The following is a 13032-nucleotide window of genomic DNA, read 5'->3' on the forward strand; positions in this document are numbered from 1 at the left end:
AAGAAGAGTTACTTAGTATTTCATGAATTATGAGTCAGGCTTTTTGAGTCAGACTTGTCATGTTAAGAGAGGGTTTCATTTATGACAAGCAATAGTTGGCATTTTTTAATCCTGTGGTATAATAGAAAGAACAGCTTTGAAATTAGATAGGCCTAGCTTTCAATTTGAGTTGTGCCATTTCTGGCTGAGTTTCACTGGACAAGTGATTTAACCTTTCTGTAAAATGGGTATAATACTAACGCCCACCTTGTAAAGTTGCTTTGAGAATTAAAGACAGATGTACAAGAATCGAGCATGCTGGTACATAATTTTTTCTTCCTGCTCTTTTCCAGTGTTCAAAGGTGAAGTGGCACAATAAATTAGAGAGGGGTAGAGTGGAAGATTAAACCACATTTAGAAGTGTTGCAGTCTGGCACTGAGATCTCTAGCTGTGGGGTCTTAGGCAAGTTACTGTATCTTACTGTTTTTCAGTTTCCTGACAAACACAAAAAAAGAGGTTCAGGACCAGGGGGTATCTATTGCTTTTGGGAGGCCAAGGGTTCACTAGAAGTGCTTAGGTATTGCTGAGTGTGTGCGTGTGTGGTAGGAGGCACTACGTGGGGGAGGAAAAATAGCAAGGAAAGTACCATTTGGTAGAATGTCTTCTACCTCCCACCCCTCTTTTAAAAATCTGTTTTATAAATTGAGGTTTTGCATCAGATTTGTATTGGGAAAAAAAAGTCTTGCTGTGTAAAAAATTAAAAAGCACCTTGAAAAATACCAGATGAGATGCTCTCTCAAGTCTTTCTTGCTCTAAAACATGAGGCTCTGCTAAATGCCTTCCATTGTTAAGGCCGAGCTACCCCCAGAGCCAGAGGCAGCCTGGACATTTTCAGCAACCCATTAAGTCGTCTATTCTGGGACAGCAGGAAAAACAAACCCTACAAAGGGCCGTGGCTAAAACAGAAAGAGAGAGACTCTTCCAGCTTGTCCAGAAAACAAATCCAACACATCCTCTCAAGATGCATCCTTAATATAATATAGGAAATGTCATCAGGACCATAAAGTTGTCTCTTTCAAAGTGGATGAACAACCCGGCGTTGCTTAGATGACAGCTTAGGGTTTCCCGGCTTCAACAGAGGACAGCTCAAGAGCCCAAAGCTGTCCTAAGTGGTCACCCTTACGAAAACAGTTGGCCCTGTGTGGTAACTGTGAAAACATCTATGTCTGCCATAGGCCCCACCGATGATGGACGAGTCTAAACAGAAGATATTCACAGGGGAATAAGGGATCTAGCTTGGGCATTTTGTGCTCTGCTGAGCTAGGTAGGAAGCAGAATGAAAAGCAGATTATTCTCTTGATAAGAAATGCGTTCTTAGAGCAACAACCACACAAGGAAAAGAAAGGCTCCATTATTTCTGTAAAGGAAGATCACACACAGATAATTTATATATTGAAGTCAGGTGTGCTGGAAGGCACCTGAAAGATAATCTAGTCCGGTAGTTTTCAAACTTTTTTGGAGTCGGTTTTCTAGCAGAAAGCTTAAAAATGGGATACATTCAAAAAGTTTAACCAGCACATTAATTCAGGTTGAAGTAGGAATGAGGGAATCAGCCCTGCCTGATCTATGCAACCACCTCCTTCTCTACCACAACATCCCTTGTAGGACAGACTCTCAGGACACCTCCATGTATCTTTGAGGCCCAGAAACAGTTTAAAAATCACTCATTAGTCCTACCTTCCCTATTTACAGATGACAAAACTAAGCACAGAGAGGCCAAGTGATCTGCCCAGAATTCTGGGCATACTGAAAAGGGAGACCAAAGCTAAAGCCAGGCCTCCTAATGTTGAGCTCAGTGTTCTCATTATTATACAACATGGGGTCATTCCCAGAAGACTTTTGAAACCACCTGAGGTCACCTCTTGGGAGTCACACAGTCGGATATAAACTGCTTAAAGTCTCCGTGAAGTTTCTTTCTTTACTTGTCTAAAGAATATCTGGAAGGAAGGGAGGAAGAGAGGGAGGGATGCAGGGAGAAAGGGAGGGAGGGAGGGATGCAAGGAGGAAAGGAGGGAGGGAGGGAGGGAAGAATTACATCTCAGCTTCAAAAGCATGGGCTACTACCCCTGCCCACAATAAAGCCATACCCAAAATTGTAATAAGTAATTTGAAAGGGGAAAAGAGATGATATCAAAATGGCTATTTGTTCACTAAATTCAGTGACTTCAACAAGTCTTGAAAGAAACACATGGTCAAAAGCCCCATCGATACGTTGATCTGTCCATCCAACTAGTAGACACTGCTCATACCCATCACTTCCTGCAGAGATATGGAGGCGAATGATTCTGGACTTTGAGAAACTCAGTTTTGAGGAGAAAAGCCATGGCTTCATGCTCAGTCTTATGTTGGGAACAGAGTAAGAGAAGAGACATGGGGAAGAAAGGAAGGAAGGGCAGGGAAGGGGAGAAGAGGGAAGAAGAGAATATAATTGTAGCTGTGGTTAGTTGGGGAGTGTGGTGTGGAGTGGGAAGGAAGAATACCAGGTGGGCATTATGCGTGGGAGGGTAGGACATGAGAAGGAGTATTTCCATGGCTCAGAATGGGACACATGCCCAGGAACACCAAAGACCAGACTGGCTACCAGCAGGCTAAGGATGATTTTCGGGATCCCAGGGTACAACGGTATCAAAGATTGTCATTTCTTTTTCCTCTGTATCAGCAACCTCACTTATAACGTGTGATTACAAATATTCTGAATCTTTGATAAATTGAAAAGGGTTTCTTAGGCTCCTCATGGTACATAATCCTAGGATTACAGTATTTCATCAGCTGTTTAGGTTTGTTAATGTGAAATGTGAAAGAAACATGTTTCTGTTTTGAGGCTGAGCACAATCTGTATTTCTACTCTAGTCAGACCTATCCCACACTTACCCCATGATGCTAAAGTGTGACTAGCTAGGGTATGGAGGAAACACTACCAGCTCATGCTGAATAATTTTTTTAAAAAAGCATTTATGGGTTAGATGCACTTGCACATGTGGGAATGGACTACATGTTGCAGTGGGTTTAGGGATTAAGAGATGGGCTTCAGATCCAGACAGATGGGTATTTGAATCCTAGCTGCCTCTAACCATCTACAGGGATCTTTAGAAAAGTATTTAACTTTTCCGATTCTCAAGAGAGGCTGATAACAATAAAGGTACCAAACTATTAGGGCTGCTTTGAGGATTACTTGAATTATACATAAAAAAATGGCCATGAATGCAATAGGCCATGTGAGTGTAGGAAGCAGATATTAGGGCCCCTAGACAGAACTGAGCTCTCTAAGCTGTGAAATCAGAAAAAGGAAATCCACCAGGGAAAAAAGGGCAACTTTAGTGATATTGGTAGACTAAATAGCTTCCCTCCCCATATCTCACCTTTCTCTAGGCCTGGGAATAAGACATCACATTGATTTTCACTGAGGAAAACCATCCCAGCCATTTGCGTCTCACCAGGACAACTTATTTTTTTGTTTCTTCCTCTGTGTAATCAAGTGCAAACAAAATCCAGATTCTAGTCTGTAACAATGGCCACATGGGGTAGGAACTAATTTCCTCTTGGAAACATTGAGCTTTTGGGTCATTTCCCTGTACTCTGATGACAGCATATCCCAATTTGTTTATTTGTTCATCTTTAATTGTTGCTCTATGTACACGTGACAGCAGTTGAAGGTGCTTACGTACTGACTAAGCAGAGCATCAGAGTTTTTACAATTAAGGCAGCTTAGAATTCATGGGATATTTGACATAATTAATGTTTCAATGCATCAACTAAAGTTCATCCAAATCTGACTTTTGAGATCCTCTGCTCTTCTTACTAATATTTATGAATATAATTATGTTTTTTTCCCAAGGCCTGTCATATGACTCACTGTCAGTGTTCCTTGAATGAACCATAAGACACCCCAGACTTGGAATAAATGCAATTGATCTGGACGTTGAGAAGACAACAGGTTTTTTTCTCTTCAATATGCAGAAGTCTTCTGTATTAGTCTGTTTTCGTGCTGCTAATAAAGACATACCCAAGACTGGGTAATTTATAAAGAAAAAGAGGTTTAATGGACTCACAGTTCCACATGGTTGGGGAGGTCTCATAATTATGGTGGAAGGTGAAAGGCAAGTCTTACATGGAGGCAGGCAAGAGGGAATGCGAACCAAGTGTCTTACATGGTGGCAGGCAAAAGGGAATGAGAACCTTATAAAACCATCAGATTTCATGAGACTTTTTCATTGCGACGAGAACAGTATGGGGGAAACTGCCCCCACGATTCAATTATCTCCCACCAGGTCTCTCCCACAACACGTGAGAATTATGGGAGCTACAATTCAGGATGAGATTTGGGTGGGGAAACAGCCAAACCATATCATCTTCTTATATTTCCCTTGTTCCACTGTGAATAACAAATATTTTCCTGCATTCAAAAACTTTAAGTTTTGGCCAAATTTTCACATATTCTTTCCTCACTTATGAAAAGTATAGATATAGACACAGAGATGTACCCCAGTTATTATTAACATTTTCAGAGAAGATGAAAAATGAGTTCAATATGTCCATTCCAGCCACTTTATTCCCCAGTTAATGTCCCTCAACAGAGCTTATTTACACCAACAGTTCTTAATGTACTGCTTTGAGGCCTGGCATGGTGGCTCACCCTTATAAAGCCAGCAACTTGGGAGGCTGAGGTGGGTGTATCACTTGAGCCCAGGAGTTCAAGGCCAGTCTGGGCAACATGGCAAAACCCTGACTCTACCAAAAATACAAAAAATTAGCTGGGCATGGTGGCATGTGCCTGTAGTTCCAGCTACTGGGGAGGCTGAGGTGGGAGGATCATCTGAGCCTGGGAAGTTGAGGCTGCAGTGAGCCATGATTATGCCACTACACTCCAGCCTGAGACACAGAGTGAGACCAGGTCTCAAACAAACAAACAAACAAACAAAAACAAAAAAAAACCTGGTTTGATTATTTTACTATTATGGTCAAATCTTGCTAAAATGATAATCATTAACGGAGAAAATAAAATAGCATTCTGAAGGTGAAACACATTACAATTTTGTATATAATAATGTCTCATCACCTTTGGAGTAATGCTCCTAAAAAATACCAAAAAAAGTATTATAATAATATTTAATAACAATGAAAATGTATTTTTACTATTTAAAGCATAGTAAAAAACATTCTAAAAAAATCACTGTGTCCAAAACAAACTAGATTTGTCATGTTAAAGCCCTGCTCTGGCAGGTAGGTGATACTTTTTCAGTTCTGCAGAAAACATTGTGGAGACTGATTCTCCCACAAGAATTACATTCTGCAGTCCGTATTGCTTTCTAAGGATTTCAAAGCAACCCTTGATGTCTTGAGGTATACTGTCTTTTGCATAAGAATTATTTTTATGTCATTTAATTTGTGGTTTGTATACTTCTCCTAATTGTCAGATACTAAGGGTCATATTTCTCAGGACCTGATTTAATTATTTATATCACTCAGGACACTTGGTTACAAATGGTAGAATCAGAACTTGAGCTAGTTTAAGCAATAAAAGAATATTTATTGGCTTGCTAGCCAATGCATGGGAAAAGTGGAGCTGGCTCAGGGAAGACTAGATCCAAAGAATCAGATAATGCTATCTTTGATTTCAGCTGCTTGGTTTTATGGCCATGGGCATTTCCAGGTTTACATGACAATTGCATACCTAAAAAACACAGGAGAGCAATTTTGGTGCTCTATATTAGAAAACATTCGTGGAAGAATTAGAATTTGCCTGGCTTTGTCATCTGCCTATCCTTAGACCAATCTCTGTGGCAAGAATGTGAAGCACTGTGGTTGGCACCCAGTAAGACTCTAACAGTTGGAGAGAAGTCTCTCCTCAAAAGTAAGAAGAGCTGTTCTGGACATACATAGCAATAATATCCATGATCCCTTTATGAGAAGGTGTACACTTACAGATCCTCCTTTTTGGATTATTCTTTAGATCGTCTCATGCTCAATAGTATTGAAAAGCAATAACTGCTGTCAAATTCTTTTGAGCAAAGAGACTGAACTAAAATGTACCTATAGGAAAAAGATCATGAATTTTAATTTTGGCATACACATTTTAAGCCTTGTTATCTCAAAACCACAACTGGCAGAAATGTAGCTTGGCGTGTGTCACTCTTCCAGCAATCCCCAATGAAAGCAGAAGCCTTGTATCAAATAAACACAAGCTTTCACAGGCCACCCAGTCTACTGGCCTTTCTCTGATGGTACTCACCAGTTGAGTCATTATCCACATAGAGCAATCCAGCAAAAGCCTAGTTATACATGTGACTCATTTGTTATCCAAATCTTCACATTCAGAAATTATCAGTTCCTTGTTGACAGACTAATTGATAAAAGTTCCAAAGGGATTAGGATTTGCTTTCTGTAAAATTTTTTTGGTTTTCATTTTCAAAAACTCTTGTCATACTGCAGGGCTCCCCTCCCTACATTTTTGTTTCCGTTTGCCCAGACCTTGGAAACTGCCTGCAGTTTCAGGGAGCACTGCTTTATATTAACATTACTGCTTATCACAAGACAATAATAAATACAATTCTGTGTAGATTGCAGAATGTAAATGAAGATTAAGCCCACATTACTTAAAGTGGAAACTATGCCATCAACGCGGAAATAAATGGTTCAGCTCCACCTAGTTTCCAGGGTCCCTGGTGGCTCCAGTATGGTTCTGATTTTCAGCAACTGGGCCATGCTCTGGCCTTGGTCTGCCATCTTTTCTCAGAATGAATGCCAACCGCATTGGCAGAACACAGTCACCATCCATTGTGTTCGTACTTATGTTTTTTTTTTTTTTTGTTTTTGTTTTTTTTTTTTTTTTGAGACGGAGTCTTGCTCTGTCGCCCAGGCTGGAGTGCAGTGGCCGGATCTCGGCTCACTACAAGCTCCGCCTCCCGGGTTTACGCCATTCTCCTGCCTCAGCCTCCCGAGTAGCTGGGACTACAGGCGCCCGCCACTTCGCCCGGCTAGTTTTTTTTTTTTTTTTGTATTTTTTAGTAGAGACGGGGTTTCACCGTGTTAGCCAGGATGGTCTCGATCTCCTGACCTCGTGATCCGCCCATCTCGGCCTCCCAAAGTGCTGGGATTACAGGCTTGAGCCACCGCGCCCGTACTTATGTTTTAAATAAGCCAGTTATTACAAACAGGTGTGAACCTTCCACTACCCTCCTCATGCTAGTCAATCTTTGATTTGTCACCTTTCTAGGAACACAGGGATTCCTTTGAAAATTATTCTATTGAAAAAAGACAGCATTTTAAGAAGACCACAAAATAGAGGGTGGGGCAGGAGCCAAGATGCAGCATGAACTTTACTATGAAGGCCTGAGTGATTGGAGTGATTGGATGAATCAATGGCTGGTATTAAATTCACCTTATTTATCACGTATATCATATCATAGGGTCTTTTGATATTCTCTATATGTTTCAGGTGGGCAAAGATTCCCTCACTGCTCAGGCTCAAGTACTTGGTATACAGAAATTGGGCTTTTGAATTCAGCCACTGGCAGAATCCCAGCTTTTCTTCTTACTGACTCTAAGAACTAGGGCAAGTTTCTCAGCCCCCATAAGCCACAATTGCTTCAACTGTAAAATGGGCCTTATAGTTGGGTGGTGTCAGCACTAATGAGACAATATAAGCATAACATTTGACAAAGTGCTCAATAACAGAAGCTGCAATAGCTAAGCTCTAAATAAAACCCCAAATGATCTTAAGATCACAGTAATAATAAAGATGTTCTACAGGAGGAAAAAAAGCACTTATTTAATGGGTTGTGCTGCGTAGACTGTGAAAAAGAGAAATATTAGACAATAGCCCTGCCTTCACCGGGCTCATCACCCAGCTGGTGGAGCCAAAGGTAACACACAATACTCAACTGCAAAATAAAATATCAAATTACAGATGCTGACTGTGCACGTGAAAGCAGGTTAAAAGAGAGGATGGTTATTGGAAGTTAGACTAGTGCTTCCTAAAACATAGGCCTTGTGATGGCAGGAATATTGTCGGTTGTATCCAGGGCTCTATCCTCAACAACTAGACCAGCACCTGGCTCTTACTGCATGGCCAATAACTATCTATTGAGTTATAATGAGTGACAGATGAATGAGTGAATTATTTGAATAACTAGTTCAAAAGACCTAGACTTGGAATATAAAGACTGGGGTTTGAACCTCTGCTTCATATCTCTGTCACCATAGATAACTTTCTTAACTTCTCTGAACCTCAGTTGCTTTGTCTGTAAAATGGTTGTATCATCCTTGCCCACTCCATTAGGTTGTCATACAAAGAGACAACACATTTTGTGTGAAAGGAACCGATCCACAGCAGGCACTTGAAAAATGGCAGTAAAATTGTAGTTGCCAGGTGGAACTGGAAGCTTCAGAATGGGTAGAAATTTGGACAGGTGGAAAGGAGCAAATTTAAGACTGCATTTACTCCATTTACCCATATGTCCCTTAACTTGAATTCCAAGACTAATAACGGCATCCAGGGAATAAGGGATGGACGGCTGTTTTTCTTTCCCGCCATGATAACCAACGGCACATGCCCCATTGCTGTTAACAAGATCAGTAAACTTGCCACATTCAGAAATCGACAATTAACCCCTTTTACAACACTTAAAGTCACAGGCCTTTCTGTTTTATATGGCCAAGCAGGCTGCTGAGCACATGGTTTTTATTATTGCCCTCCCCCAACTTAAAAAAAAAAAACTAATAATAATTTAGCACCTTATAGAACCTGTCCCTTTCTTAATGATTTTGCGGGGAAGCTCTGTGCACTGCAGCTGTCTTTGTAAGGGCCACCTCCAGGTCTGCCCTCCATGCTGCTTGGGGGAACCATATTATCTTTAGTCCTGCTTACCTTTCTAAATGTTTTATGGTTTACAGCTGTGGTGAAAAGCATTTTGGGGTCGGCAGAGATTTATTCCCCTTTTTAATGTTTTTACTAGGCTGAATAAACACATTCTCAAAGAATGAAACCTCTGGCCACGTTGGGAATATGGAAAGCTGGGCAACACTCAGTAACGGCAGCTCTCTCGTGACTGACACTTGCTTATAACAACGAATGCCATTGTTGGCTTTGCTTGGGACTGTGGTCAGAAGCCCCTCAGTGGGTTCCATAGCACCCAACCCACGAGCCACTCTGTCACAATCCTACCTAAAACCACCTTCCTCTTTGCAGGATCCCATTAACACCTGTAGGAAAACGCTGCCTTTTAATGGCTCTGGAAAGTCTGGAAGGTTGAGAATGCATAATTGATGCTATTGCTTTGGCATTTTTACATCCAGCATGTGCTCATTTAAATATTTTTGGCAAATGAGTTCAGATAAAGTGAGTCTTTCTCCCAAATTCATACCAACCCTTACTTTTTATGAGGTTTGTAAAACTTCAGCAAAATGATTTCTTAAAAAGGAAAAAGAAAATTATTTCCTTAAGCATGCTCACTCCGTTGATTTTGGCCAAGACTGCTCGTAGAATTACTAGTATGCTATGAGAAAGATTATTCATAAAGTGATTTGAAACTGGGTGGAATCAGAAAGTATTATAAATCTCTTCTCATGACATTCCTGCAAACTCTGCCAGGGCTGGAATAAAATAGCCCTGGAAGCCAGCAGCTAACACGCACCTGCACAGTCCACTGCAAGGCAAAAGCTGGCTTGTCGGGTTGACCTTCTCAAGGCATCCCCAAGTCATACTTCAAAGTCAGCAGAATAAAGAGCTTTGTCTTGTTGAAGGAGTTTGGGGGGTAATTAACAGGCATAAGTCATATTTGTAGACGTAGACATATCAACTGGCAGCTTTGAAGAAACTGATGTGGCTGGCTCATTCCTTCCCAGTTTCAGTGCATTTCCCTTCACAAGACTAGGGTGAGTCCTCTCCATAAAGAGCCACGTCTGGCTAAGACTAATGAGAAATGCCATGGATTTTGTTAGTCAGCTGCTTTCAGGCTACTGCCCTTTGATCTGCTCTAACTGTATAGTTGCATAACCAAGATAGCGCAAGGTTGAATATTTTATATTAATGAAACAATAATTTCAATGGGAAAAGTACTTAAGAGTTTACAGACTTGCAGTAACCGTGATTTTTTCTGTAGAATATCAATAATAAAGTTTCCTTGGTAGCTGTAAGTGTTGAGGGGCCTGGATAGAGTTATAATGACTAAAGACCACTGTACGAGTCCAGTTTTTGAGTATCCAGAACTTTTGCTTCAGAGAGCATTTCTTCTCCAGTCAACCTAGTTCTGACATAGAGCCTGGTGGTTCTTGGATATTTTTATCACCTTTATCACCCATTGTTATGATAAAGTACAGTACCATTTACACAGAGCAAACAAGTAGCTATATACTAGTTCATTTTTTATGACCGTTGATAATTACAAAAGTGAACTGCATAAAACCAATTTGTTTCTCTGAACACTTCAGTTATAGTCAAACTAGGAAAATTCAAAATGTGAAAGAAATGCCAGGACCTTATTAGTCCTTTCTTACCAATAGAATCATAGTCCTTTGGACCAGGACTTGACAGAGATCCAACTTCATGCATTTAAGGCAAGATTTTCCTTTGCCTCATCACGTTTCTTAGGGGATAACAGTATGCTCACCAGTCATTCCTGATCATCTCTACTGTCTTTACACATTTTCCCCATCTCATTCTCTTACTCTCAGAGGTTGGTCTTGTTACTTTTGTACCAGGAACACATTCTAAGTGTGAGGTTCTTCATTCTCACCCCTTATATCTCTGTCATTTCTGCCATTTTCTTGTTGCCATGTTCCAGAAAAGAGGTTTCTCTCTTCCGTTTAAAATCTAAGCCCTCTCTCTGGCCTTAGAGCTTTTCTCTTCCCACTGCCTTCAGCATTTTAATTCCACAATTTTTTTTTCCCTCTCTCTAGCACCTTTAAAGCCCTCTTCTGGAAATGGTTAGGTGTTCTTAAAGACAGACAGACACACACACACACACACACACAGTCCGTCTTGGAAATTATTACTCTGGTTAGCTCAATTTCCCTCCTCCCATTCACGGACAAACATTTTCAATGTGAGGTCTACTGTCATTACCTCCAGCTATTTCCCACTACGTTCCTTCTTCATTCCTATAAACTTGGCACCTATTCTCATTCTTTCCCTGAAATGATCACTTGATGGCTAGCCAGCCGCAGTGTCAGTCTCTAAATGTAAGACCTCAGTCCCTACTCAGATTTTCTTTGATGACATCTGACCTGATTATCACCTGTTCCTAAAAAGCTCTCTCTCTTTCATGTTCTACGATCCTACACTTTCCAGGGTTTCCTTCTACTCTTTCAATAACTTCCCCCCACCATCCTGAATTCTCTTTCCAATTACGAGACTAACTGTACTCTTTCCTAATTATGACTGTAACCTAAGGTTCAAACCTTGTCCTCCACTCCTCCCTCTAATTATGCTATTAGGGAGACTCTTGAGATTCAGTTATCCCTCAATCCTGATTGCTTTCAAGAACTGTACTATTTTCCTTCCACAATAATTTCTTTTGGATATGTAACCATCACTTGTGTTGGTTCTGGTCCTCTGGAAAGCAAATGCGAAGATGGAATTAAAAGTGCAAGAGATTAACTGAGGGCAGTGTTTGTGGAAGAGAAAGAGGGAGAGAGAGAAGAGCAGGCAGGGAGAGCATTCAGACTATAATACAGACTTGATATCTGAGAAAGAAGAGGCGGAAGAAGGGAGATTGAATGGGAAGGGCTTAAACCAAGGTCAGCCCTTAGAATCTCGGCCAGCCTAGTGGGGAGCCCATGTGCAAGGACTGCCTACTTACTAGAGGAGGCTCACATGGGCAGAGAGGATCAGCTCTAATGCTGCTTCTAAGCTTAGTCATGGCTGAAAGCTGCCTGGGCAGAGGGTGACCTCAGCTTGCATGATATGGCTGATCCCCAAGGGGTTGCAGCTGGGCACTTTCAGATAACTGCATTTCTTAGGGCAGTTATTTTCTTGAAGGGAGATCTCAAACCCAACTCATACAAGACTAAGCCTAACCTCTTCCCCACTCCTACCATATATGCATCTCTTTCAACGATCCCATCGCTTTCCTTGACATCGGCATTCTTCCATATTCCAAGCTAGAGAGGTTCAACTAATATTTGGCTTTTCCATCACCGTCATCTCGCACATGTAATTTACAACCTTAATTTATTTTAAAATGCCTATCAGCTTTATTATTCCCTTGCATGTCCCAATGCCACCATGCTAATCCATATAGGTTATTATCTCATACGGATCACCGACACTAGCTTATTCCCCCTCTGGCTTGTCTTCTTCATCCATTCCCTAAATTCTTTGTTGAGAGGGGCTGTCTTGTGCGCTGGAGGGCTTTGAGCAGCATCCCTGCCCTCTACCCACCAGATGCCAGCAGCATCCCTCTCCAGTCATGACAATCAAAAATATCTCTGGACATTGTCAAATACCCTCTGAGGGTCAAAATCGTCCTCAGTTGAGAACCACTGAAATAGTCTCATAGGTTCCAAAAAAGAAAGCAACCGATCCCAAACGCAGGGTGCAAATGAAAAGAAAGGTACAGAGTATGAAAGATGTGCAAACACCTATGAGAAGAGGACTGCAAATCAGGTAAGAACAGAGACTCCTCCTTTAGTCATCCCAGCTAAGGGTCCTCTCCAGATCCACAATAAGAAGGGATGGGCATTCTGCCTTAATTATAGAAAGAAGCCCTCTCCATAGTGAGTATTATATACGTGTCATGCCTGTTAACTCAATAATACCATGTGGATTGTTCTTAAACTAGAGCATGGCTTCTGCCAATCTTAACAAAAATCCTCCTGGAATTAAAAAAAAATTCCAAGATTGTTTCCACAGTTGTTGAACTGCATAAATCTTACTGAAAATTCCAATCAAGGTCAGGCACAGTGGCTCATGCTTGTAATCCCAGCACTTTGGGAGGCCGAAGCAGGCAGATCACTTGAGGTCAGGAGTTCGAGACCAGCCTGGCCAACATGGT

At 41.2% G+C, this 13032-nt stretch overlaps 1 protein-coding gene across 1 annotated transcript in view; it reads right to left on the reverse strand.

Annotated features, from left to right (window-relative positions):
* ROR1 (receptor tyrosine kinase like orphan receptor 1) overlaps nucleotides 1-13032 on the reverse strand; it is a 410647-nt gene that overhangs the window by 86817 nt on the left and 310798 nt on the right. The gene's annotated exons all lie outside the window — the stretch shown is intronic.

Source organism: Chlorocebus sabaeus, chromosome 20, assembly GCF_047675955.1.
Source record: "Chlorocebus sabaeus isolate Y175 chromosome 20, mChlSab1.0.hap1, whole genome shotgun sequence".
NCBI lineage: Eukaryota > Metazoa > Chordata > Mammalia > Primates > Cercopithecidae > Chlorocebus > Chlorocebus sabaeus.